We start from the raw sequence: 26,856 nt of genomic DNA on the forward strand, positions 1-26,856 counted from the left end.
TTGTCCCTGTTCCTAAGAAACCCAGAGTCAGCTGCCTGAATGACTTCCGCCCTGTTGCACTCACATCAGTTATCATGAAGTGCTTCGAGAGGCTGGTCAAAGCATACATCACCTCCTCACTGCCTGACACCCTAGACCCACTGCAGTTTGCATATCGCCAGAACAGATCAACAGAAGATGCTATTGCCACTGCCCTCCATACTGCCCTCTCACACCTGGATAAGAAAGGAACATATGTGAGAATGCTGTTTGCATTGAACACCTCCCTCTGTAATTGGATCCTGGACTTCTTGACAGAACGTCTGCAGGTGGTGAGGGTGGGCACCAACATATCCTCTACCCTGACTCTAAACACTGGAGCCCCCCAAGGCTGCATGCTTAGCCCTGTAGTCTACTCCTTATTTACCCATGACTGTGTCACCAGGCATAACTCAAACTCCATCATTAAGTTTGCAAGACGATACAACAGTCATTGGCCTGATCACAGATGTTGAGGAGTCTGCATACAGGGAGGAGGTTGAAACCCTGACAACATGGTGCCAGAAGAACAACCTCTCTCTTACCATCAGTAAGACAAAGGAGATGATTGTGGACTATAGGAAACATCAGGGAGGAGACCACACACCTATTTACATCAATGGGACTGCAGTGGAGAGGGTCAGCAGTTTTAAGTTCCTGGGAGTTAACATCTCAGTGGACTTAACCTGGACCCAACATACCAACATCGTGGTCAAGACAGCACGGCAGCGCCTGTTCTTTCTCCACAGGCTAAAGAAGTTCGGCATGCCGTCACATATCCAGGCCAACTTCTACAGGTGCACTATTGAGAGCATCCTGACTGGTTGCATCACTGCCTGGTATGGGAACTGCTCCGCCCAGGATAGCAAAGTACTGCAGTGGTTGGTGAAGTCAGCGCAGCTTATCACCAAATGTGAGCTACCAAGCATCCAGGATATCTACTCAGCTAGATGTCTGAAGAAGGCCAGGTCCATTCTCAAGGACCTCAGTCATCCCAGTCACAAACTGTTTTCTCTTACCGTCCAGTAAACGGTACCAAAGCATTCGGTCAAAGTCCAACACACTACGGAACAGCTTCTACCAACAGGCAATAAGACTGCTAAATAGGCAACCTGCAGCTCCTTTAGCAAATGACCTGTAATGGCTACATGGACACACAGTTTTCACTGTATTCAGCATAACTGCACTACATGTATATATTGCACACACCTTGGACACATAACAGCTCTACACATATTAAGTTTTATTCAATTTCAAAAATGTAACCTCAGTTTTGTGATTTTTGTGTTTTTGTGAATTTTGTGATTTTTTTTATTTTTGTGAGCTCGCAGAAAAAGACATTTCATTGCCAGCAACTACTGCTGCACGCCGTATTGTTGTGCATTTGATAAATAAACTTTGAGTTTGACTTGAGCCCATCCTGGCAAGCAGCGGGCACAAGACAGGGTACACTCTGGATGGGACACCAGTCCATCACAGGGCTGTTCCAAGCAGTCTTTCATTTTTTCTCCAGACTGGACCCCAATAAATAGGGACAGTGCAGTCTGGCTGCCGCTGTGCCAAGTGGTCTCTTTATCCCCCAGACCCTGTTAGACAGGGAGAGCCCAGTCTGGATGCTGTTGTGCAAAGTTGTGTGCTTTTTTTCGTGTTTCTTTTTTTGGTTTCTCCTGACCTCACACTGGTGATCTGCCCCCCGAAACTTTTACAATGTAAGGTTCAAATGATTTTTTTTCAAAATAATATCTATTTTATTTTCAGTGAATTGACTTGTCTTTCTCTTTGTACATTCTATAATGTATTTCAGATAAACTCAGACAAGACAGTTCTGATAATTTGTGAAAGTAATTAGTAAGTATTTTGACATCTACTCTGTAACAGAATGTTCAAAAACTAGCTGTTAGTTCACATCATTAACAGCAATAAAAACTAAATAAATAAGGGCAATAAACACGTGGTGTTTCCTTTTATTATTCATACAGTACATGACAGCACTGCCCCCGTTTAACCTGGCCTCATCAGATCTTAGAAGCTGAGTAGTGTCATCTAAAGAAAACCAGGTTTCTTCTGTCAGTGGTGCTGCTCAACCAGAATTTTAAAATAGCTACTCTATTTTTGGTTAAACTAAAAGGTTACTCAAAATAAAAATAATCAATTTTATTACAATAAATTTATAATATTTTTATGTTAAAATTTACAGTTGTTTCTTCAATTAAGAATGATATAAAACCATTAAAATGACCTGCATTTATACAAGCTCACAAAATATACTTCAATGCTCTGGGAGTGTTTATAGTAAATTAACATATTATATACATAATAATAACAACATATTAATAACATAATATTGACATTATTTGGATTAAGTGGAATTACGAAAATTCCAAAGGTGGAGAAATTCCACTTTAAATTATGAAAATCAATTTGTAAAGCGAGGTACCAGTGAGTAAAAGAAAATAGATGCATGCGGGTGACGAGATAAGAAGGAAATGGTTAACGGGGGTGATCAGAAATCGTAGTCAAAAGGGAAAGCGAAAAGGTCCGAAAGCCGGAAAAGGCAACAAATCTTCAATATCCAACACATTTTCCAGGAGTCAAGGTCAAGTAGGCAATCCAAAAGTCCATAAACAAGGAAGCAGTCTAGTTACAGGAAGGCTCTGATGTGAGGCTCACAGAGTACAACCCAATACTGAGGAAACAGACAGCAGGGTTTAAATAGACAGAAGGGGATGAAGTAGGCTGTAACCGTGTAAGTGCCCAAATGTTAATTAGTTGTAACATTATTTTAAGTTTCATAACTTAAATACATCTACTTAAACATATATAGAATATTCTAAATATATCTACTGTAGATGCAGGACATTGTTGCTACCATAAATATGGAAGTTGCTGTTACAGACGTGGCCTGTAGTCCATGTCGGGTTTTGTTGTAGACCCTATGCGATGCGGTAAGAGCTGGAGAGCTGGAGGTGTGGTATGGGAAACACACAGGGGTTTATTGGTGCACAAAATAACAGTGACAGTCCGTGAGACAGTGAGTGGGGGAGACGAAGAATGGCATCCAAAACTGAGCAGGTCAGGGCACAGTCCAAGAGTCCATCAACAATGAATCCATCCTCTGACGCGACAAGGTTAAAATCCCCGGAAAGGGGGAAAACACGAACACACGCAAAACTACGATGACGGGGAGAGTTCCTCCAGACCCCTGGCTCAGGAAATGGGAGGTGTCGGGGATGAGGCCTACGCCCTCAGGCGATGGACGTAGGGTATCCTAGGCGGGCCTCAAGACATCTGTATCCTAACGTTGAGCCCCGAGGACTGGAGGAGCTAGACTTTAAATAGCAGTAGACATAACAGGGTACACCTGGGGAACATATCAACAAGCACGGGACTAATGACAGGAGTATTGGAGCCCCCTCTATGAGAGGAATGTCAGGCGTGAAAGTTACCCTCTCAAACAGTGATACACATCTTTTCAAAAACCTCCCTCAGCTCTACAGGAGCTATTTGATATTTAATTTTACATTTTACAATTTTACAAAATTATTTAACATTTATATTTACAAGTACATGTAATGACTTAAATATATCTACAACTTATGTACTGTATGTGTGCTTATTACACAATATTTGTAAATGATATACAAACCCAGCCCTGTTCAGTGTGATTGTAACAGCTCAGCAGCTGTTCTCAGCCTCAGTACTCTGTGGTACCTGTTGATGAGCCAGAGAAGCTCCTGTAGAGCTGAGGGAGGTTTTTGTACGGGTGTGTATCACTGTGTGAGAGGAGTACTGCCATACTGCTGACAGTAATAATCTCCTGCATCTTCAGCCTGGACTCCTGTGATGGTCAGAGTGAAGTCAGACCCAACTGCCACTGAAAGGCTCTGGGATCCTAGTCTCACATGTTGCTGCATAAATCAGAAGTTTGGGAGCTTCTCCAGATTTCTGATGGTACCACACAAGACAGGGGCCAAATGAACTACTACTGTACTACCACAGTAACAGCTACCCAGAGAACTGCTGGTCTTACAGCTTACAGTGACTGTCTGTGATGGGAGAGCAGATGTCACTGATGGAGTCTGATTCACAGTAATCTGGCCACTGGACTCTGAAACAAAAAAACAAACAAATGTCTTACTAGAAATTCAATTTGATTATGTTAAAATGCCTGAAATGCCTAGATCAGGTTTGTGCAATCCACTTGCAAACATTTCAATCCAGTTTCTGGACTAAAAAAAATAATATAAAATAACTTTACATTGCAAATCGTCCTGTGTTATGTAACATTGCATTAATTTAATGGCTAATCACCATGAAAGCTGACAAGTGTCCAGATGAAGATGGTGATGAAGGTCATTGTTGCTGTGGGTCCTGTTGCCATGAAGGGCAGCTCTCAGTCATGAAGTGTTAAACTCACAGGGCTAGAAAAACTCCCAGAGCAGTGAAGCATGTGCTGCCAATGCAAAGTGTCTCTTCTATGCAAATTATCTCCCTTAATAGAGCAGGACTTTTAGCCAGTATGAGCTGTAAACACAGTTTGTGCACAGGTCTGTGAAGACATGTCGACTGGAATCTGGTCCTGCATCATTCTGAATGATAAATAATGATAAATGTGTTTGTTTGTCACAAGAATATTCCAGGAGTCAATACAGCTAAAAAAAACAGTTCTACTTCATGTTTTCCTGAAATATTGTCCATTGTTTCTGATTAAATTCACCATATGCCAATTACATTTGCATTTAGTTAAATCTTACAGTGTGTATCAGTCACTGTTCAGCCCTTTCAGAGTCACTGACACACACAGGACAATGATGCCTCTGAGTCTGCTGCTGGGGACAATGGGGCTCTTTGCTCATAGTGAGAACTGAAAAAAAAATCAGTCTAGTATTTAAGTTAACTAATTAGTAAAGTTCATTTTAGTCCTACTATTTTAATACTAACAGAAATTCTTATTACAATAGGTAAATAAAAAAAATGAAATACATGGAAAAGTAGCAAATATATTTTTTAGGCAAATATGCAGTACGCACAGTAAGCAACGTACAATATACAATACAATATACTGTACAAGTTACAATATTTACAAACAAGGTGTGCATCTTGACTAAACAGAAAACCCCAGACCACTGCCAAGTATTCAATCCTTTTTTTTTTCCAGTTGAGATGAAAATTTACTTTCCCCACAATTAACATTTGGGACCATCCTTAAGAGACACTGCTGGGTCCTGGTTTAACCTGTCCCTCAGTCTCTAGGGGCCACATCTCCTCCAGGACATGGTGTTCCGACACAGTGCTTATCAACATCTGGGTTTTCCAGCACTGGGATTTTGCGGCCATCAAAGCAGCCCTCCACACTCTACCACTCAGACGGTAGGCACACTTCAGACACACAAGGACAAATTATCAGCTTGTGCTGGCTGGGCTGCTCCAGCAACCTGGCTAATTACTCATTTATCGTGAAGCTCCAGAACAAGGCAGTGCCCGTCATCATCTTCCTGCTCATTAGTCCAACCTGTGCTCCTGGACTTCAGCGTCGTCATCTTCATTCCTCCACCTTCTGTTGCCCGTGACACACCGCTCAACATCAGCTGTCAGCAGACAGATTGTATTCCTCCACTTCCTCCCCTACAATATCTTCACATACTGTGAGATCTAGGAGGATAGAGCCCATGCTGGAGAACAAAAGCTCTCCTCCTGAGCACCTTCAATGCCTGCTCTGATCCCATCATCTCTGTCTTCTCTTCTGCTTTCCTGGAGACCTTCAGACCTTCAAAAAGGTTTTAAGCACAAGCTCAATAAAGAGGCAAACTGCTCAGTCTAACTCCCTGGGACTTCCCCACATTCCTCCATCCAATGACTCACTGGGCTGTGGGTGTGGCTCAATGGCTTAAAGTAAATTTTGACTAATGTTCTTTTTAAAGTGCATGATTTAGACCAATATCCTTTTCCATTTTTATTTTCCGAGATGTTTTTAAGGGACAAGAAAAGAAGATGAGTTAACAGATAAGCATATCTCATTGATAAATTAATTGAAAGCAATTAATTAATCAAATATATACATCAACAAATTAAATGTTCCAAAACCTTTCCACAATTCGCTAAAAATGAAAAACAGAAATTATTTAATTTTAAAAGTATTCATACCCCAAGCTCAAGTTCACACAGGTGGAATACAGTACATTACCTCAAAAGTTACACAATTTGTTGATTGACTCCACCAGTGTAAGAAATTACTGGATCACCTGTTGTCAATTATTTTGTAAATATAAATAGCTCTCTTTCTGTGAGATCTTACAGCATGGTAGAGACTTTCTAAAAGAAGTCAGAGATATTATTATAGAAAGGGGGAGGAATCTGGTGAAGGGTATAAGACTATTGCCTCAGTGGGGTCCATTGTACAGAAGTGGAAGAGTATGAAACTACAGCCACACTGCTAAGATCAGGCCGTCCTCCTAAACTTAGTTGCTGGACTAGAAGGGCACTTGTCAGAGAAGCTTCTGCGAAGCCAACTGTGACACCGAACAAGCTACAAAAGTCAGTGATGGAAGTTAAAGCACATGGGTCAAAAAGGCTTTCTACAAAAAGAGCTTCCATGGGAGGTTTAAAGGAAAAAACCCTGGCTGAGAAACCCATATCTTTGAATGCAAAGAGTTTGCAAAATCCCATCTAGAATATACTGCAGAGACGTAGCAGAAAGTCTTCTAGTCTGACAAGACAAGTGGAACATTTTGACCTGAATGGCCAGAGGTACTGCATGTACTGTATGGCTCAAATCCAACAATGCACATCTGCCAAGTTACTGTACATCATCCCCTCTGTGAAATATGGCGGTGGCAGCATCATGTTATCAGGATCAAGAAGATGAATAGTGTATATCACCGACAAATCCTGGACAAAAACCAGCTACCCTCTGCCAAAGAGCTCAAAATGGGGAGGAGGTTTGTTTTTCAAGCAACAAACAGACTAGATAGGCTACAAAGGCCTTTGAGCCTGTCTTATGTTCTTATTTTTATTGGCAAAGTATATTTCTTCCATGATTAAATTTCAGATGTAGGAATACAGTAACTAACATCTACTATCTATGTCTTACAGTCCTTTCAAATTCAGAGTTGGGCTTTACTTAAAAACATTATTAAGCCCCTTCAAAAAAACAGAGGGCTACATGTCCAAATTAAATAATCATAGCTGTATTCATATTTTTTCATCCCAAAGGATTGCAAAGAGCCTTATACGTATGAGGGCAACTCTTCTGCTCCAGCTACCCCACTGCACAGAAGATCAGGTGCAGATGTGAGAAATTACTTCATCAGCTGAACTTAAATGAAATAAGGAGAGGGCAGATTGTGCAAACCCTGCTCCCTATTGAATTACCACATAGATAAATAAAAGAGACACAGATTAACATTTAGCCTGCATAAAGTGGTTATAAAATGGATGAATAGATAAACAATTATCAGATCTTTCTGAAATATCAAGACTCATCACAATGTTAAACATACAACACTGGTGATCTAAATAACCAGAGGTATACAAGTACAGTAGAAGCCCTACTTCCACACAAAAATCCCAGTGATGAAAAAAAACATTTTATCATATATTTCTCATTTATTTTTGCACATATGCTTTATTTTTATTTTGTCATATTGACAAGATGTTTAACCATTTTTAGTTTAGAGTTAGATATTTCATGTCCTGTGCTATTTAACTATGTCCTCTGGTTAGCTCTCTCATTTCTTAATGCCTGACTACAGGGATTATTGAGATACAAAGCTGAGCCTCTGACACAGATAAAAACATATTTCTCAGTCTCTGTCTCCCCCTACAGGTGTTTCTTGCAGCAGCAGGTAAAAATAACTTGAAGGACAACTTTCCCAGATGGCTGCACTTCTCTTTGCCTTGAAGACACCTCAGTGCCTTTCCTGTCACTCTGATTGTTGAAGTAAAACAGTCCTTTTACACTCCTTGTCTGTTTCTACAAATCAATATCCTCTACCTTTAGAAATTCAGCAACTTAAGAAAGTTTCACCAGGCTCCCAGAACTCCTTTTCAACATACAGAAATGCCTTTGTTTTATGAAATACTGCCTCTTTAAGTCTGGCTCAAGTCACATTGAAAATGAGAAAGGGAATATATTACCAGGCCAGTGAAGGAAGTAAAAGATTTTTTCTTCAAGCGGACAGGCATTGTGATCTTGAGTTATTCTTTACATTGCCCCTTGATGTCAGTGAAAGATTCTTGTTCTGTTGTTATGTGCTGTTAGGTGTTTTTTTACTTGTAGTACTGCACTCTGTTTATTGATATATAGTGTAGAATAGTTCACTCTGACACCACAGAGCAGGAAGATGCACTGAGGCAGAACAGACCAATAAAATGCAGATTCACATACTGTAATCCACAGTTTACTGACATCATTAATCACAAGGGTGACCTACGGTGTACATGCAAATTGCTTAGACCACAAGCCTGCATGGTTTGCATAAAGGGAGTCAGACAGCATTAAATCTGAAGACTTATCACCACTCGGACATTTTTTCAAATCAGAAAAAGACATCAGCCATGGTGTCAGTCATTTCAGTCACCTGGATTATATTATTCTACACTTTTGGTAAGTCAAATAAATATTAATTTACATTTAGTTCAAGTAGGTAGCTGCGTCAGCATGCAAAGGCTGCAAAGGAACAAGTTAAAGGAGTATTCCCTGCTGAAAAGAGAACAAAGAAAACACAATGTTCCGGCAGTGGAACCTTCTTTGGGTGTTAAAAATGTTGTGTTTCCTTTCTTCTCTCTTCAGCATGGAATAAACCTATTATTTGTTCCTTGCTCTACATTTGTTTTGTATTTTCACTTAAAATATATGACTATAAAATGTGATCAGTCTGATACACATTGTTTCTGTGGGGACTGAGGGTCAGATCACAATGACTCAGACTCCAGCCACACTCTCAGTGTCTACTGGGCAGGATGTCAGTCTCCAGTGCAGCACAATTCAGGACAGGACATAGCTGGAAATGAGTCTGCTTCCATCTCCAGGCTGGACACAGTCCTAAATTGCTGATTAAAGCTGGAGATGATACATTTGATGGGTTTCCAACTTGATTTAATGACAGCTGATCCAGAACTGTTTTCACCTTCAAAATCACTCCAGGACTAATGGTGGCAGATGCAGGAGATTATTATTATCAGCAGTATAGAAGCTTTCACAGAGTGATACATAATAATAAGGAGAACAGAGTGATGCAATTAATAGATTTGGATTATTAGGAGGCCAAGAGGAAATTCTACCGGAATGCCATGTTAACACCCCTGCTTTCTTCAAGAAACATCCAGGGATTTCTAATGACCGCAGAGAGTCAGGACCTCAGTTTTACATCTCATCTGAAGAATGGCAACTTTTTACAGTATGGTGTCTCCAATACTGGGGCATTAGGACGCACACAGACCACAGAGTGAGCGCCCCCTATTGGCCCCTCTAATATCACTTCCAGCAGCAACTTTAGTTTTTCCCAGGAGTCTCCCAACCAACTACTGACCAGGCTCACACCTACTGAACTCCAGTGAAGCTGCCAGTTGTGAGTTGCAGGGTGATATAGTGATATACCATTCTTTTGGAAACTGAGAAAGGACACATACAGTAGAATGAGGCAAACTGCCAACCAGACTTTCTGTTGTTTTCTGATTGGCATTTTGGCTCCTTCTTGCTCATACTCTTGCTCATAATCCTTCTTTATCTCACTCGGAGTGAATCTAATGTGAAGTTAGCCTGTGTTACTGTACATACTGTTCATCCTCAGTTTGTCTCATACATCTGTAGGTAGGATACTCTATATTTTACCACTCCCCACCAGATTTATTCAGTTGTAAATACTTAGTAGTTACAAATGAGCTTCTATATTCTTGTTCACTCGAATGTTTTCTAACACAGAACACTTTGTTCATCACAATTCTTTCCTAATGTTTGCTTTCGAATACTGTCTGTAACACTGTTCGCTTTCACAATAATCTCTTTGTTTCATCCTCTTTTTCCTTTCACTTGAAAGGGGAGTTTGATCTCTTTTTTAGATTTTCCTTTCTCTGTGCTTGAGTGGGCTGTTTTTACATAGCTCAGTAATAAAAGAGTTAAAGAGCAGGAAAAACAATGTCTTACATCAGCTATTCTGCACATAATTTGAACATGATCGTCATACCTGACTTCCCAAACTTCCACAGCAACGCTAACTATGGGAGAAGGATGTCCTAGAAGGACTGCTGGTGTCATTCATGCATTTTTCACCTCTGCCCTAACCCTAGCCCATTGGCTTTTAAATCACATCACTCTTCAGCCCCTTACTCATTCATAACTGAGCTTCAGGTCCCTCTCTCTGTTTGCACACATTATGATGGCCCTTAACAATGACCAGGATTACTCAGCCCATTCCAGGTGCTCTACAGTATAAATAACCCGACCTGAGAGAGCTTGGAGCTCTGTCATTGCATTTGACACCGAGCCCCTCGAGATCCATCTCCGTGTTTATTCCCAATGTCCATTTTGCTCTCTTGCCTTTGCCTCTGGACTGTGTTCCCAGATCACCCCTCAGCTCTGCTCGCTGTGTGTCTCTCGGCTTCACCCCTGGCTTTTAACTTGACCAAACCTCACCCTGTCTCCTGATCAGCCCTTGTGCTTGACTACAGCGCCTCCCCAGTGACCCCCACTTGTTTTGCATTACGACCCTGGACTGTGGTTACCAGCATCCCGCAGGTCTACCAAACAAACATGACCCAGGAAATTCCATGTGAGTTGTGACCTGTGGCTGACCCGAGAGCAGCCCCTGACACAACACGATCCTCTGCTGAAACTGTCAAGATCCTTCCTAGAATGTGTGCTGGACGTCACCCAGTTGGATCAACTTCAACACCATGACTGGATAGCTGGTTATAGACCCACAATCCCATGGGGTTAATGGGTTAGTTACAACCTGATGGGTCATAATGACTGTGCAGTAGCTCCTTTTAATTTTACTTTCACCTGAGAAAAATCTGAAACTGAAAGCATTTGTTTGTGATGTTTGGTCAGGAAGAATCTCAGTTTCTCTGTCTCTAATTCATGATCTATGTCTGGGCCTTTGTGCAGAAGCCAGGTGCTTGGTGTCTCTAACCCTTCTGGCTGCTTGACACACCTACTGAAAGGGAGCCTGTGTGTAAATGGGGCTGATTGCCCTCTAACACAAGATCAGGCTGTGGGTGTTAAAAGTGAAAGTCTGAGAGGATGAAAGGCGCTGGAGTGTAACGCTCTGTTAAGCTCATGCAGTTCCCCAGCGCAGCAGGAGGCAGCCTGTGAGGCACAGCTGGGGGAAATGAGCAGGGTTTCAGCTCAGGGCTGTGAGGGGAGGCAGGTGAAGGCAGTGACCATCTGACTGTGTGGTTTCTATCTCTGCTGCTGCCCTGAAACAGACTCAGTCTGCTGCTCTGTGATTGCAATCTCACTCTTCTCTTGGGATTGTCTCTTTACTGCTGTTCTGTGATTGTCATTCTGCCTTCCTTCTGTGGTTCTGCCAAAAGCAAAACAGACTAAATTAAACTTACAGTTTCAAATCTAATTTAAAGGTAATTTAAAACAAATTAAGATGGATTTCACAGGCTTGTGAGTATTATCTGTGAAATACCATGTTGGCACTGAATGTGATTCTTTCTCACTTTTTGTTGAAATGTGAAATGAACTAACATAGTACGTATGTGACAATGCAAAATGATCATATAAAGTGTGTCTATTATGAAGAGGCATGTTCAGCACATCATATTAAATGAACATTGTATAATGTACAGTATATCATGTCTTTCTGGAAATCTGTAAGTCTTATTGATAATTATTTCAATACTGCACATCAATACAGCTTCTAGTCTAATAGCAGAGAAAGAAAATTAAGTATGAATAAGAAAGAAGAACTGAAAGGAAGACATTGGCAGTGGAGGGCTGGGAAAGAGCAGTTTTGTGCAGATGTTGTACAGCTGCGTATGAAACTTCACACCACTTTATTTTCACTCTTTTCAAAAAACACTCTTTTCAAAATAATTAAAATTATAAAATGTCTTGATAAGTACAGAAGATATACTGTAGTGCTTTATTGAGCAATCTGTGTATGTAAACTCATATATGTACATGGTGACATATATACTGTACATATATTATTGGCCCTGATGTGCTACTGCAGGCAGTGACAAGACATGAATTGTGCAGCTTCTGCCCTATATGGGCTGCTGGAAAAGGACTTAGTGCTGCTGTATGCACATAATGTATGTTGCCTTTGTGTGGTTGTTTCTTCCCTGTAGTTGATCTTCCTAGTTAGATTCCTCACTGGGTCGCCGTCTGTAACCCTGTCAGCAGCAGAACCATGAGTCCCCCCAGGGACTGGACTCCAGTGGTTTGGTGGTGAGCAACTGTGTGACAGAGAGTAGGAGGTGGTAACAAAGCAGGGTCAGTCAGCAGGGCTTTGAAGTGCTGTGATTGCTTCTCTTTGGCTTCCTCTGCAAAAATTAAATTCAAGAGTGATATTTTTTTATGAGAACTAGAAGAAGCTGAAAATGTGAGAGATTAAGGTCCTGAGGAGATATTTTGGAGACGGGTTGGAAACTATGAATTGGCAGAACAAACTACCAATCCAAAATGGAAACTCATGCAACAGAAAGACTGGAACCTCACCCTGATAGGGGAGGTGCTGGTGATTAAAGTCAAGCTCTTGCCTATCTTGAATTTTCTGGCTCCCACCTTCCTAATCCCACACTGTTATGTGGCAGAGCTGGGGAGATTGATGTTTCATTTTCTATTGCTTTGGAAGCAGGAAAGACTCAGGAGGGAAATAATGTACAGGCCGCTACCCTTGGGGGGGAAGTTTGTCCCAGACGTTGCCATGAAGCTGCTGTGCATCTTCCTGACCTCTGTACTGAGAGGTCTTGCGAGAGCACCTGAAACACAAACCTGGACTTATTTCCCCAGGTGTTGGGGAGGTATCAGACCCAAGATGGATGTCCCATTCTCTGAGACATGCCCTGCAAGTTACAGCACAGAAAAAAGCTTTTTAAGATCTCATCCAATTGGTCATGATAAGATCCTCCATCTGAGACTGCAGATGAAATTATCTCTTCCTTACACACATTGAATTGTCCAAATGAGGTCGGACAAGTGTGAGGGATCATTTTAGCTCAAATGTCCCTTGATTCCTGTGTGAAATTTATCTTTATTTCTTTATGTCTGGTTCTCCCACACCTCTCGTTGATGCCCTGCGCTGAGAGACGATGTGTCTCTTCTCCCCAGCCTCACTCCATGTTGCTTTTCTCCCAGGTGACACTCGGCCCTTGCTGACAGCCCTGCCCCCCTCCAGCAGGGAGCTGTCAGAAAAGAAGTCAGCCACGCCGCTGGGTCTGGCCAGCAGGGGCTTCCTGTCCGGCTGGAGCCTGTAGTGGACAGTGGACGGCCCCTTCAGGACCAGCGAGATCACCAAGACCCCCGGCCTCCTGGACGGCACTGGCCTGTACAGCTGGAGCAGCACCCTGACGCTGTTGGAGGCCCAGTGGTCCTCAGTGGGCACTGTGGTCTGTGAGGCCATCCACAGCTCCCAGACTCCCCTCTCAACACCCCTGAAGAAATCTGAGTGTATGGAATAGCCCAGACCGGATTCCCAGCTTCATTCCCAGATTAGAACTGAGGATAGTGGTGTTTAACTGTAACCTGTCCGTACTGTGATTCAGAAGCAGAAGGCTCTCATCCCCTCGCCTTGTGTAGCCCGTCATCTTGAGCCAGTGAGCTGCTTGTGTTAGACCCCTCTCAGAGCTATATTCACCTCTGCGTGTGGAAATGGTCTGTTGCTGCTAGTGACACAACAATCAGAGTAATAAAGAGTTTTTGGATCATGAGCATCAATGTTCTGAGTATTATTGACAAACATTTGTCTCATATTAGACTCCTGTAGCTAAACTGATAGAGTTACTTATGATTTATTCTTCAAGACAAACAGGGTCACCATTCATCTACTGCTGGGGATCATTTTTACACAGTGTGCCAATGAATGGAGTTTAGGAGGGATGACAGGAGCCAAGTTCAACCAGACTCAGCTGTCAGTAATTCAAAATCACCTCTGACGTCACTTCCTCACCTAAAACATTATAAATACTGTATGTGATCCCCTTATCTCCCTCTCATACATCTTTTTACATCCCTCCTCCAAACCATCTCTACCTCTGCAGCTGCCCCTTGGTCACTCCTCACTCTGCAGGGGGTCCCTGCCTCCCCGTCCTCTGGCCAAAAGGACCAGGATGATGAAGCCAAATTTTCACTGAACACTCCAGAAACCTTCTTGGGTGTTATTCCCTGTGGATATTCACTTGTGTGTGTGCCCTGTGGTAAAGTTGGCTATGATACACATTCACACTCGGCTCATCCCAGAGTGAAAACTGACCCTCCGAGCAGCAGATTAAAAACAAATTACTGTCAAATGTGTGCTGCTGTACGGGCTACTACCTGTTAATGCAAATCATTTTAGGTTAGTGGATCACTAACCTCTTGGGATAGTAGATCAGTAGATCTAGTAGATCAGTAGATAGTAGATCAGGAATCTGTCATGTACGTGCTAAAAGCTCTTCCTTTAGCCAGTTTTAAAGAATGATATGTGTTTTTGAAATTTGATTGTGTCTGATGTTCTTCAGTGTGAATTGACCCCAGACTATACCCCAATTTGCAATGTGACTCAATGGTTCTGAGCCACTGTTTTGTTTCTTTTGTATGAGGTCATTACAAGCATCTGAATGAATAAAACGTTGCAATATTCACAGATACCCTGAAAAATACACACACTTGTCTTCACAAAATTGCAGTGAAAGAGGTGTCAGGCAATATTTTTAGAGCAGCAAACAAAACATCAGCTTTGCTATATAAGAAATAGGTTTACAGAATTTTACAGTGCAACTTCTTCCAACTTGAGAAGGCTAACCTGTCTGGATTACTTCTTATGTATGATTCATAAACTGAACATTAATTAAATCCTTCAACCTTTCGAGTTTTAGCCTTGAAACTTGAGAGTTTATCATTTTTTCCAAACAAGGATTCGAGGATAGAGGAAGAAAGCAGGAGACAGCTTTTTTCACAAACAATGGTGAAATCTATCTCGATCTTTCACATTCTTTGTTTTTTTTGTAAAACTGAATATTTATCTTGATCACATTTTTTTAAGAAAAGAATTAGTTTCCATGTAAGAAAAATTGTTGCTTTTCAATACATCATGTTGTAACATCTTGTACATCACTACACAGTACGTACACATACAAAATAGAAGATCAAGCCTTTTACAATCTCTCCTCCAAAAACAGACAGTATCAATTGAAGTTCACAGACAATGGTTCTGCAGTTTAATATGTGATCTTGCTGTTTTAGATAGTGAGGTTACAGGAATGGCTTTTTACTGTTTGTAATCTGTGGTGCATTTAATTACTGTTATTTCAACTGTAGCCATAGTCAACAACCCATGTTAACACCTGTGTGTGCAAAGCACCAGTGAACTAACAATTTAAGAAGGGATTCGATGTGCACAGTTTCTGTGCTCTTGAAACACTGGCACTGGGCAGGAAGGCTGCAGGACTGTAAGATATACATTAATTGGTAAACCAGGCAGAAACCAGGGGGATCTGTTGGGAGAATCTTCTAAGATCACTTCAGTACTCCAGACTTACAAGGGTTGCTTGTGTTCTTCACGGCTCTTACTCACTTCACAAGGGGAATGTTGTTTTGTTGGTGGTGTGTTAGGATAGGAAATGGAAACAAAGAGCACACCTAGTCAAAGCAAGATCTGAATGAAATGCAGAAAGACACTGACCATAACATGGAGGAGGAATCGTTTGAAAGAGTCTTAATGGATTATGGATCAGATTGGTAATCCAACCAGCAATTTCTTTTATTACTGAAGTCATCGTTAGGATCAAGGAGATTTATCACTTGGCAAGAGCAATGTTGTCTCTTGTATCTTAGAAGAGGATACTCATGAATTCAATGTCTTTGTTTATCCAGGATGAGGATGAATTAAAGGCCATTTCCTGACTTATTAACTTGTGGAAGTCGGACACATCATTGGATAAATACAAAGAGAGACAACATCACAGAGTCTTGGAGATCCATCTTGATTTGATCTTTGTGTCAAATGAAATCAGTCTTTGACACATGGCTTCTGTCCAATCCATGCTGGACAGAGTGAGCAGCACACAAGACAGAAGCAGACACTGGGCTAAAATTGTTTCTAAGAGAACAACAAGAATGCTGGACACATTCCATAAATCACAGAGTGACCTTTTGCTTTAGAACTTCTAATGAATCCTGAAGGATATTACAAAAACTGACTGAATGATCCTGAAACTCCTTGGTCCAAAGTCCATTCTTGACTGTATTTCATGGGAATAACTTACATTGGCTGGAAACTGCATTCTTTACTGACCTTTACATGGAACTGAAATCAATGTTTCATATTTGGAATGTGTGGTCTTTGGGTGTTTTTTTAAAAACATTCTGGAGAACTATTATTTTTATTGGACTGGGGATTCATCTTGGAATACATTTCATCACAATCCTGAGGAAAGAGATGAAGGTATGTTAAGTGTACATAAGTCACAATCAAGAATAGTGATTGATGAATACATAAGTGAGTCAAGAATAGTCAGTGATCAGAAATGACCTCCAGGTGTTATACAATCTACTAAAACTTCAGCAGTGCATCTGGTAGATATACTGTGCTGCACAGATTTTACATTACAAATGCTTCTGTCAGCAAATACAAATTAAACAACCTTGATTTATACATATACCCAGATACCTTTATTTTACAGTTTACTTTCAGGTATCAGGTTCAGGCAGGATGTCCTTGTTTAGTGACATTTGGCTTTCAAAGTGAACAGTTTGCTCCAGTCTTCTGAACTCTAAATAAACCCCAACTTTTCTTCTTTTAAAAGTGGTCATCAATTCAATAACACTTTGTTCTATTTTCATTGTAATTTGCTACATTCAATATGTATGATGTCTTTTTAAAAATGAGGATAACATTTAACTGTGAAACAGAAAGCTATGAAAGTCTCTCTGTAAGTGTCCTGCACTTCATCCATACCTGAATCCATAAGATAGTGATAGCCCTCGTGTTTTGTCCTTGAAAATAAAGTGCATTTAAAAATGTGATAAAGACAAATAACATGTTATAATTGCAAAGCTTAAAGAAAAGCAGTATTGGCAGTAGGCAGTGTGTTGAAGAGCACGGTCTGCTCTCTGCGGCAGCAGGAGGTTTTTGTACAGCGTCTCTATGGCAGTGAAGCACTGTGGTACACTTTCGGACAAGGCACCAAGGTGGTGGTCAAATGTAAGTGACTTCTCTTCTTTTATTCAGCTCCGCAGGCTTCTTTGTCTGCACAAATGTTTTTATGATGTTTTAACTGTGATCCAGTGTGCTTTGTGCCTCCTGATCTTGGTCATTCTTAACTGATGTACAGTACAGAATATTTGTGGAAGAGGAGGGAAATCTTGACAGGACAGAAGCTGCTTCAGTCGAGCTTCTTCTGTGGGATTTTCCTCTCTCATGATCCTCAACGATCTTGGGTAACACAGTCTTCTGGGCTGGTTCGTTAAATTAATGCTGATTCTTTCACAGGGAAAATAAGCTTTCACATACAGTACTAACCCTCTTTGTAAAAAGATCTAAATGTAGAGTTTGAGAGTTGTTTTGGGCACTTAATTAGAGAAATAAAAGAGGAAAAACTAAAACTCAGTATGTTCATTTCTAAAAGAGGTATTTTAAACTCATCTGAACTGCAGCACAGTAATATCACCATAAACAAAAAGTAAAGCATTAAAGTATAGTGAGTACATAGAGGTGGCAGTGCACTGGAGAGCTGGGTGCTCTCTCTGGAGGTTTTTGTACAGCCTCTCTATGGTAATAAAACACTGTGGCGCACTTTCGGGCAAGGAACCAAGGTGGTGGTGAAATGTAAGTGACTTCTCTTCTTTCTCTCCACTCAGCAGACTTTTCTTGTCTTTTCAAATGTTTTTATTATGTTTTAACTGTGATCCTGTGTACTTTGTGCCTCCTGATCTTGGTCATTCTTAACTGATGTACAGAACAGAATATTTATGGTTGAGGAGGGAAATCTTGTCAGGACAGAAGCTGCTTCAATCGAGCTTCTTCTGTGGCATTTTCCTCTCTCATGATCCTCAACGATCTTGGGTGACCCAGTCTTCTGGGCTGGTTCATAAAATTAACACTGATTCTTTCACAGGGAAAAGAAGCTTTCACACAAACGTTCTTTGTTTAGAGATGTGAATGTAAAGTGTAATTAATGCTCTTAATTATAGAAACAAAAGAGGAAAGACTCAAACTCAGCATGTTCACTTACAAAAGAGGTATTTTGAAGCAGCACAGTAATATCACCATTAACTAAACTGAGATATTAAAGTTTTGGAATCCAAATGATCATAGAGCAGGCAGTGCACTGGAGAGCTGGGTGCTCTCTCTGGAGGTTTTTGTACAGCCTCTCTATGGTAATAAAACACTGTGGCGCACTTTTGGACAAGGAACCAAGGTGGTGGTGAAATGTAAGTGACTTCTCTTCTTTCTCTCAACTCAGCCGACTTGGAAGTCCTGCAATTTTTACATTTTAGCAGTTTAGAATCTTTAATTTCTCCTGCAGCCAGACTGTCCTGTAACATTATACTTCAGAACCTGCTTACTTTTGAATCAGCTCTAGCCCTGTCTCTTCTGTGACGTGTCCAGCTGTAATTATCACAACCAGCCGTGTGCTGTGTTCAGGTTGGCTTTCAAAGTCTTCTCTGAACGTTTTGATCCAGTCTTCCGAACTCTAAATAACCCCCAGCTTTTCTAGTGGTCATCAATTCAAAAATGCTTTTTAATGATGTTCAAACAGGGAAGAATGTTTCCACTCCCAGTGTCAGTGACTGAAATCTGTTTTATTGTTTTCTTATCCTTGTATTTTGTGCCAGGTTGCTAAAAGTAAATCAAGATCAGGCACTTCACTTACTAAAAACAAACCGCCAAAACTCCACTAATAGTGGTGTTCCTAATACTAATGAATTCCTATTGCCAGTCAGATTTGACATAAAGATTGCAGTGAGTCTAATCACTGCAGTTCACGTTCAGACAGGACTGGTGAAGAAAACTGTTTTTTTTTCTTTTATTGTATTTACTCAGCAGAGAAAAACAAAACCTCTTTAGTTTTTTTTTATCTTCATCAGAAGTAAGGTTATTTTTCAATACACCTTTACTGATCTGTAGGCAACAGAATCTAACTGAACTGGAGGCTGCTGTCACTGTTGAGGCTGAGGTCAACTGGCATTTTAAAATTCACCCCATTTGCAATGGAATGGTTTTCTAAAGATACTGTTGCTTTTTCCTTAGACAGAGACATTATGTAAAGATAGAAATGATCAACATTCAATGTCTACTACTTCCGGTAACACTAGAATAGTGTAGGAATTTACAAATCATCATCATTATTTTCAATATTAAATTAAATTAATTTCAGTTGATTAATCAACTTTGTTATAGTAGTAATTAAAATAATAATTATATTGATATTAGTATAATGCACTGCAGTATGTTCATATTAATATATTAATATACTTGCAATCCACAACTGCTATCTTTAATTATCTATAAATGATCAAGTAATGATCAGATGGGCTGATGAAAAAATAGTATTTGAGAACGTAATCACTGACAAACTGCAGGTAAGTCTTTTATACTTTTTTTATGTGTAGAAATTGATGACTTCTAATGTACTGATCAGCACAGGATCAAAAGCGTTGAAGTTATTTTATGAACCTTGTGAAAGTATTTCAATTTAAATCTTCAGGTTTTGTTGCAGCTGTTTCTTCAGACACATTTTCCTCTGCTGTGCTGCTCAGTAAAGCATGAAGTGGAACACAGATGACAGACCTAGCACAGTTGTTTTATTAATAATGCCTAATGATAGTATTAGACTTTAATTTATATACAGTTATAAAAAAATCATTTTTAAGTGCTTATACATTGCAAGCATGTGTGTTTACATGATTCTTGTCACATTTTGTAACAAATGAAAATTATTCCAGCACTACTCAAGTCCAGACCAGCATCAGCCTGTGCTTTTTTCAGTCTCAGCTAACAGTTACCTCCACAGCTGAAGTTTAGTTTACAGCGCAGAGAAGTGACACTTACAGTATAATGTTTAATAAGATCCTGTGAAGTGATATGTGTTGCAGATATATTAATACATGTTGTCTTTAAATTGAGAAGATTCTGCATTGGCTTATTTCAGTGTCAGTGAACTCATTGGAAACTGGGCTGGCTGATTCAGCAGACCTGTTCTATCTGTATCAGAGGTGAACAGGCTGCTCAGGGTCACAGCTTGGAGTCAAGGCTGGTCCAGGACACCTGGTGCAGAGAACTCAGGCGCCACGATTCCAGTGACGAGTCATCAGAACCTCAGAAAGGCTCCAAACAAGCACAGACCTGTCCTGCTCACTAGGATACTTGTAGCACATTGATCTAAGGATGTCAAGGGGCTTCTTTGAAAGCATTCTCATTTATGATATGTGTAACTTTAAAATATATGTATTGATGTTAATTGTTGGGTTTCAAAACTACAGATACAGGAGAAGAAGGAAACCTGATCTTTGTTTAGAAGCGCATGTGGTGTTTCTAGGAGTCCCAAAGTGCGGTGTGTGTGTTTTCAAAGTTAGTGAGGCTCAGTCTTCTGCTGGACACCAGTCCTGACTCTCTTCCCTGCTCTGTCTCGCTCTCTCCCAGCCGGCGCCAGCGTGAAGCCCACAGTGTCGCTGTTCCCCCCGTCCCCCAGTGAGCTGTCCGCCAACTCGGCCACACTGCTCTGCCTGCTCAGCGGCTACTCCCCCGAGGGGGCTAGCGTGGAGTGGACGGTGGACGGCTCCAAAGTGACCAGTGGGGTCCTGACCAGCGCCGAGGAGGGGAGGGACGGCAAGTTCAGCCGCAGCAGCTCCCTGAAGCTGAGCAAGGCCGAGTGGGAGGCCAAGGAGGAGTACGTGTGCACGGTGACCCACGACAACTCGCCGGCCTCCTACAGCGTCCGCAGGAGTCAGTGCACGGGCGCCGCGGCATGATGCTGTCCTGGGAGAAGAGGGGAAGAGCCGCCCTCCCCTCGGCCCCAGTGTGTCTGCAGATCCTGTCGAGCCACGCAGCAGCTCAGTAGCCTCGCATGTTAGTCTCAGCCTCCGGCCGTCACTAGAGCTTGTCTGGTAACTGGTGTGTGTTTGTGTAGTCTAGGACATTTTTCATTGTTTGTTTCGCTCTAGATGTTCAAATAAAATATTGAAGTCAGAATCTGGAGTTGTGTCACTCTTTTTGTATGCGTTTGATTTTCTGAAAAGGAATATAAGATCTCCGGGTTGAGAAAGGCCCCAGTTTGACCCTGTGGCACCATACCAAAGGCAGCTGGCAGCTCTTAACTGAAAGACAGGGAGTCTTCTTATTACAATAAAAATAATAATTTAATTGATTTACCTGACATCTTCATCATCAAAGATACCCAAAAATTAAAGAACTTAAAAATAATAATAAACTTTATTTTATATAGCGCCTTTAAAGGTGGCTTCTCAAAGCACTTTACAGAATGACAACAACAATAAATAAAAAGAATACACAAGATAAAACACAATTACAATATACAGAGGAGACCGTGGATGGTGGTACTAAGTCTAGTAGGAGCAGAGGGGTAAAGAATGGAACCAGTTCAGAAAAGGCTCATCTAAAGAAGAAGGTTTTGAGTCTGGATTTGAAGGAGATTAGAGAAGGTGACTCTCTGATATCCTTGGGGAGAGAGGATATCAAGTATTATCATACAGTACATAATAATATATAATATACATTATAAAACATGATATGTAGATTGGATAGATTAAAAAATATTCTTTAATGGGTTATTATCAAACAATTCAGTGACTAAAAGCAGTGCAGCTCAAGGGACAGAGACTTCAGTGAAACCGCAGGTCAGCTCGATGCAGAGTCGAGACAGCAGGGGCCTGAGGAGGCTGGAGACACACAGGTGTGTCTGGGGATCTGGTTCCACCTCAGGGGTGGAGGCTGGAGAGCAAAGAGAAGCGACAGCTGGGCTTGAACAGAGAGGAGGGGGAAGAATGAGAGATTATATATATTATATGTGTATTGAGTACTGACACTGTGAAACTTTTCACATTACTGTGAGTTGCAAACTGAGCACTGACACGCTAGGATCTACAGTACCACAGTGTTATCAAATTAACAATTGTTTTTCCTGCATAGTGACAAAAAGAGTCAGCACACAAGAGCCATTCTGTGCTTGTCCTGCCGTTACTTGTCCTGTTTCTAATCTTTCATAGTTTGTATACATTTTGCAACATGTCTTTGCATTTCATATCTATTTATCTAGTAGTAACGTTTACACACCCCATAAGTATATATCACCAGAATACATGTATCACATCTGATATAAATCAGAATAAGGAATATGGTCTTATAATGAGACCTCAGGCCAGCTCAATGAAGAGTCAGACAGCAGGGTCCTGAGGAGGCTGGAGATACCCAGAAGTGTCCAACGGGAGGCCAGTTGGCTCATCCTGCTTATTTGACAGTTTAGTAGCAAATTGAATCTAAAAGTTTTCTTAAATGTGCCTAGAGTTTGGGCCTCAACTACCAGGGTGATATATTCTAGATACCCAGAACAGTTTGGTTACAGCATCAATTTTTATTTTCCATCCTGTATTATTTCCGTTTTAGTTACTTACTTTGCATCCTTGTTTGACTTCTGAGTGTGTAAAAGTCCCTATGTTGAATCTGTCTATAACCCATAACAGTTTGTATATCTGGAACAAATCTTTAAATTTCCTCTGTTTAATCTGATGAGATTTAGCTCCTTTAACTTGTCTGTACATGATAATCCACTGAAACTAGAATTTATTATTGTTGCTCTTCATTTAACTCTTTCTCAGACTGCATTCTCCTTTTTGATATGTTGCCTAAAACTGAAAACAATTTTCTAAATGAAGCCTTAGAATTGCCTTGTAAACCTTGAGTATAACCTCCCTGGAATTAGATTCAACACTTCCTGCTCTACACTCTAGCATTCGGTTTGCTTTACTGATTCCCCATATTGTCTGGATGAAGACATAGAACAATTTACCAGATCTCTTTTGTGTGTAGCCCAGACTCATCCATGCTAAATATACACAATGTACACAACATTTTCCTCCTACCTGCCTGTGCCACTGTGCACTTAACAATGTTAAATTTCATACCAGGTGTCTTCCCAATTTCTGATTTTGTCTTTAAAGTCTTATTTAGTTCCCTTACAACTGTTTCTGTGTTAACCACTCTCTCTCTCTAGTTTGATAACTATACCTGAAGCTGATGTTTATATGGAACAGGAAGATGATGGGCCAAAAACACATCCTTGAGGTACACAACTAGTTTCATCTGCCCAGATAAGTGTGGCACCCCTTAAGATTATGCACTATGCGCTTAAGGCTATGAACATTATGTTCCCTGTTAGTCAGTTACCAATCCATATATATAAAGAAAGGAGACCTGAATAGTGAATTTTGCAGAGCTGTGAATGTTTTGTGCCTTGACCATCGTGAGTTCTGTTGCATTTCACTCAGATTTCAGAGAAAGGTGTCTTTGTTCCTTCTTTCCTTTTAAGCCATGAGGTGTTTTGGTCTCTGGTCCATTTTGAGCTTCAAGGTGCATTTTCACTAAACTCTACTGGACACTGTTATTGTTTTTACTTCAAGTTCTCCGCTTAAATGTCTAGTCATTTCAAAGCACATAAACAACAAACCAAATAAAAGGTGTTCCTAATTAATTCAGTGATTAGTGATTAGATTAAAAAAAATCTGCAGATCTAAAGGAGCTACTTGCAAATGTAAGTGGTAAGAATGGGCAGACGATCATCCTCTAACTTGTACTTGTAGCTTTCTCTTACAGACAGTCCGACAGAAAGGGCTCAACCGGTGAAGGCACCTTTTGGAGTTCAGGCTGGGCTCTAAAGAGCTGGACTGAATCTATGATATCATTTACTCACTACCATAACTTAAACACACACACACAACACAGACACACTCACACCAGGGCCAATCTCCCATAAGCCAATTAACCTGACAGTATGTATTTGAACTGTGGCAGGAAAACCGAGCACCCAGAGAAACCACTAAGAGAATATACAGACTCCACACAGACAGCACCCCACGTCCAGAATTGAACCCAGGACCCCAGTGCTGCCAGGTCACACTATCCCTGCTATCATTAGCATAAGTACAATTTAACAGAGCCTTCTAATAAACTGTCTCTCTCCTTCCAGGACCCAGCTACTGTCTCTTTGACACTACCTGTGCTGAATCTACAACAGTCATTTCCAAAACCGTCAGTACCTACCATCAATCTTAATTTGCAGTGTGTGAGCACTGGCCTTTTCCTAGGGATCAGCCTTTAACGTTTGTGGGGATTTTTGGGGGGGTTTCATCTTAATTATTTTAATTACCATGCTGTACTGTGAATGGCCAGTGTGAATATTAATATTAATCGTGTTAAAGTCTTTAAAAACCTCTGGGGGAACTGCACAGTATTCTAAGTGCCGAAGAAAGAGAGTCAATTCATCTATCATGAAGGGATACGGGTGATGGTCTGTGAGACTGGAGCTGCCTGCTGCTCTCTGAGAGACTCTCACACCTGCAGCTGGTCTATTACGGGAGCGCGTCGGTCACGCTGGGACACCTGCGCAACTCGATATGCAAATCCTCTCGGCAGCGGTTTCGCTTTCTCCTCCCCGTCTTCCAGTTTCACAGCCAGAAATAGCCCGGGGACTGCGGGGCAGCGGAGCGCGGCCGGGGAGATTTGCCTGCCTTGGCAGAGAGCCAGCCGGGCGCATAGTGCAGTGGTTTCGGAGAGCCCAGCTGTCTGAGCCAGAGGCAGGAGCTCAGGAGGAGGAGCTCAGTTGCGCTGTTTAACTCTTTGACTACGTGAGAGACGGAGAAACGAGAGGTGCCGTAACGGTGCACAGATAATGAATTCAAATTTCTAGATTAAATGTAATTTTCTGAGACTGAAGATATCTGGAACTGTCAGTTACAAAAGAAGTTCAAGAAGGGAGTTGTGACAGCATGTGTAGGCTGCAAAGGAACAGGTAAAGGTTTATTCCAGGCTTAAGGGAAAAGAAAAGAAAAAAAGACCTTTCAGGTGAGAGAAGATGGATCCACAGCTGAAACGTTCTGTTTCCTTTCTTTTCAGCATGGAATAAACCTCTACCTGATCGTTTACAAAGATATGTGTTAAAATCTGACATATTAAAAGAATAATACAGATTAATTTGACTAATTAGTCTAAATTCCCACCAGAAATCTTAATTCACAGTTTGTTAGCACTGGCCTTTTTCTATGGATTATTTTCTAACATTTGTGTAGATCTTTTGTGGTTCCCCATTTTATTGATTTTAATTACTATATTATCCAGGTGTCAGAGTCTGAATTTTACTTATTAATCTGTAGTACACAGATAATATATCATATCTAGCAAATAATTTACTAATATAACTTCATTTACAATTTCCTACCTGTAATTTTGAGCATTAAAATGACCATTTTATTTATACATCTGACATGCGCTTTAATTGCACCCAGGTTTAGTCTGAGTGCTGTATGAATGTTGGTAAACTCCTGTTTTTACTGCATTGATGAATGATGACAACAGCATTAAGAAACAGTTCAAGAGACTTAATCTGCCTGGGCTCCTGTAAAATCGGCTTGTAAGGAATTAGTTTTACTTTTTTAGCTTGTTCTCACACTGAATCTAGGATTCTAGCCTGTTTCTTAAATATTACGGCATCAAGTACTTTGTGAAACGATTCATACTGAACACTGTTTACTCAGTGTTATTTACTCATCTGGTGTTGTTTCTCCTATTAAACCACACCCAGTTGTGAACCTCTGTGTGAACTTTATAATACATCTAGTATATGCCAGTATAAATCTTATAAAACATACAATACATACTGTACCAGATAGTATACTGCTCAGATTTCTGTCTTTTCTTGTTATATACAGTATATGCCTTGTTTTGAATGAATAATGAAGTGTTTATTGATTCTTGGGCTGTTGATAGGCCAATGGATATTGTGGAGGTTTAGAAATTTATTTTTTTGATAACCTGAGATCTGGACATTTCTATCTTAATTTTCACTATAAGATTGGAGAGGTCTGTGTGAGGGATGTTGGTCTTGCATGGGGGCAGGGTGATTACCCAACTCAAAAAAAAAACGTTCCAGGGGTCAGGTTACTTAGACACTATGTTTTTACATGGTTTTATTGGAAAGATGCAGTTTGATTATATCAGACATCCAGACATAATATTGATGCTGCTGTATTTTGGAAATACTTCCCATGTTTATGTTGTATTCTTGATTTGAGAAAGTGTTACTTGATGGTGTTTTGTACACATTATAATGATGTAAGCATGTTATCGAATCCCTAGTCATTGCAGCAGAATCGGGCCAAAGATGTATTTTGACCTTTTCAACAATCCCTGGATTCTACAAATTAATTCAGCCACAATGATTTTATACAAAGTTGCAGCTTTTTTATGATATCACCACAGTGTTATTTGGTTAGCAGGGTAATTTTTAATCAATGTGTTTTTCCTTCTTCCTGTCAGCTTGTTATGCTCTAATTGTCTTTATGCTTTCTCTCAGGAATGTCACCACTTAAAGTTTGTACAGTATCTTGTGACAGATGGATCTTGTGGTAGTTTGGGAATAATCTCTATGAAAAAGATTACTTTAAGCCTGTTT

The 26,856-nt window shown here is 40.7% G+C and overlaps 2 long non-coding RNA genes across 2 annotated transcripts; both read left to right on the forward strand.

Moving 5' to 3' along the window:
- The first annotated feature begins 8,519 nt into the window (after positions 1-8,519).
- LOC138223943 (uncharacterized) lies at positions 8,520-13,903 on the forward strand. Its single transcript, XR_011182361.1, has 2 exons — positions 8,520-8,623; positions 13,331-13,903. It is a non-coding gene; the product is annotated as an uncharacterized lncRNA (long non-coding RNA).
- Positions 13,904-17,040: 3,137 nt separating this feature from the next.
- On the forward strand, positions 17,041-21,365 carry LOC138223944 (uncharacterized). The gene is made up of 2 exons (XR_011182362.1): positions 17,041-17,375; positions 20,817-21,365. It is a non-coding gene; the product is annotated as an uncharacterized lncRNA (long non-coding RNA).
- The last annotated feature ends 5,491 nt before the right edge of the window (positions 21,366-26,856 follow it).

This window comes from Lepisosteus oculatus, chromosome 18, assembly GCF_040954835.1.
Source record: "Lepisosteus oculatus isolate fLepOcu1 chromosome 18, fLepOcu1.hap2, whole genome shotgun sequence".
NCBI lineage: Eukaryota > Metazoa > Chordata > Actinopteri > Semionotiformes > Lepisosteidae > Lepisosteus > Lepisosteus oculatus.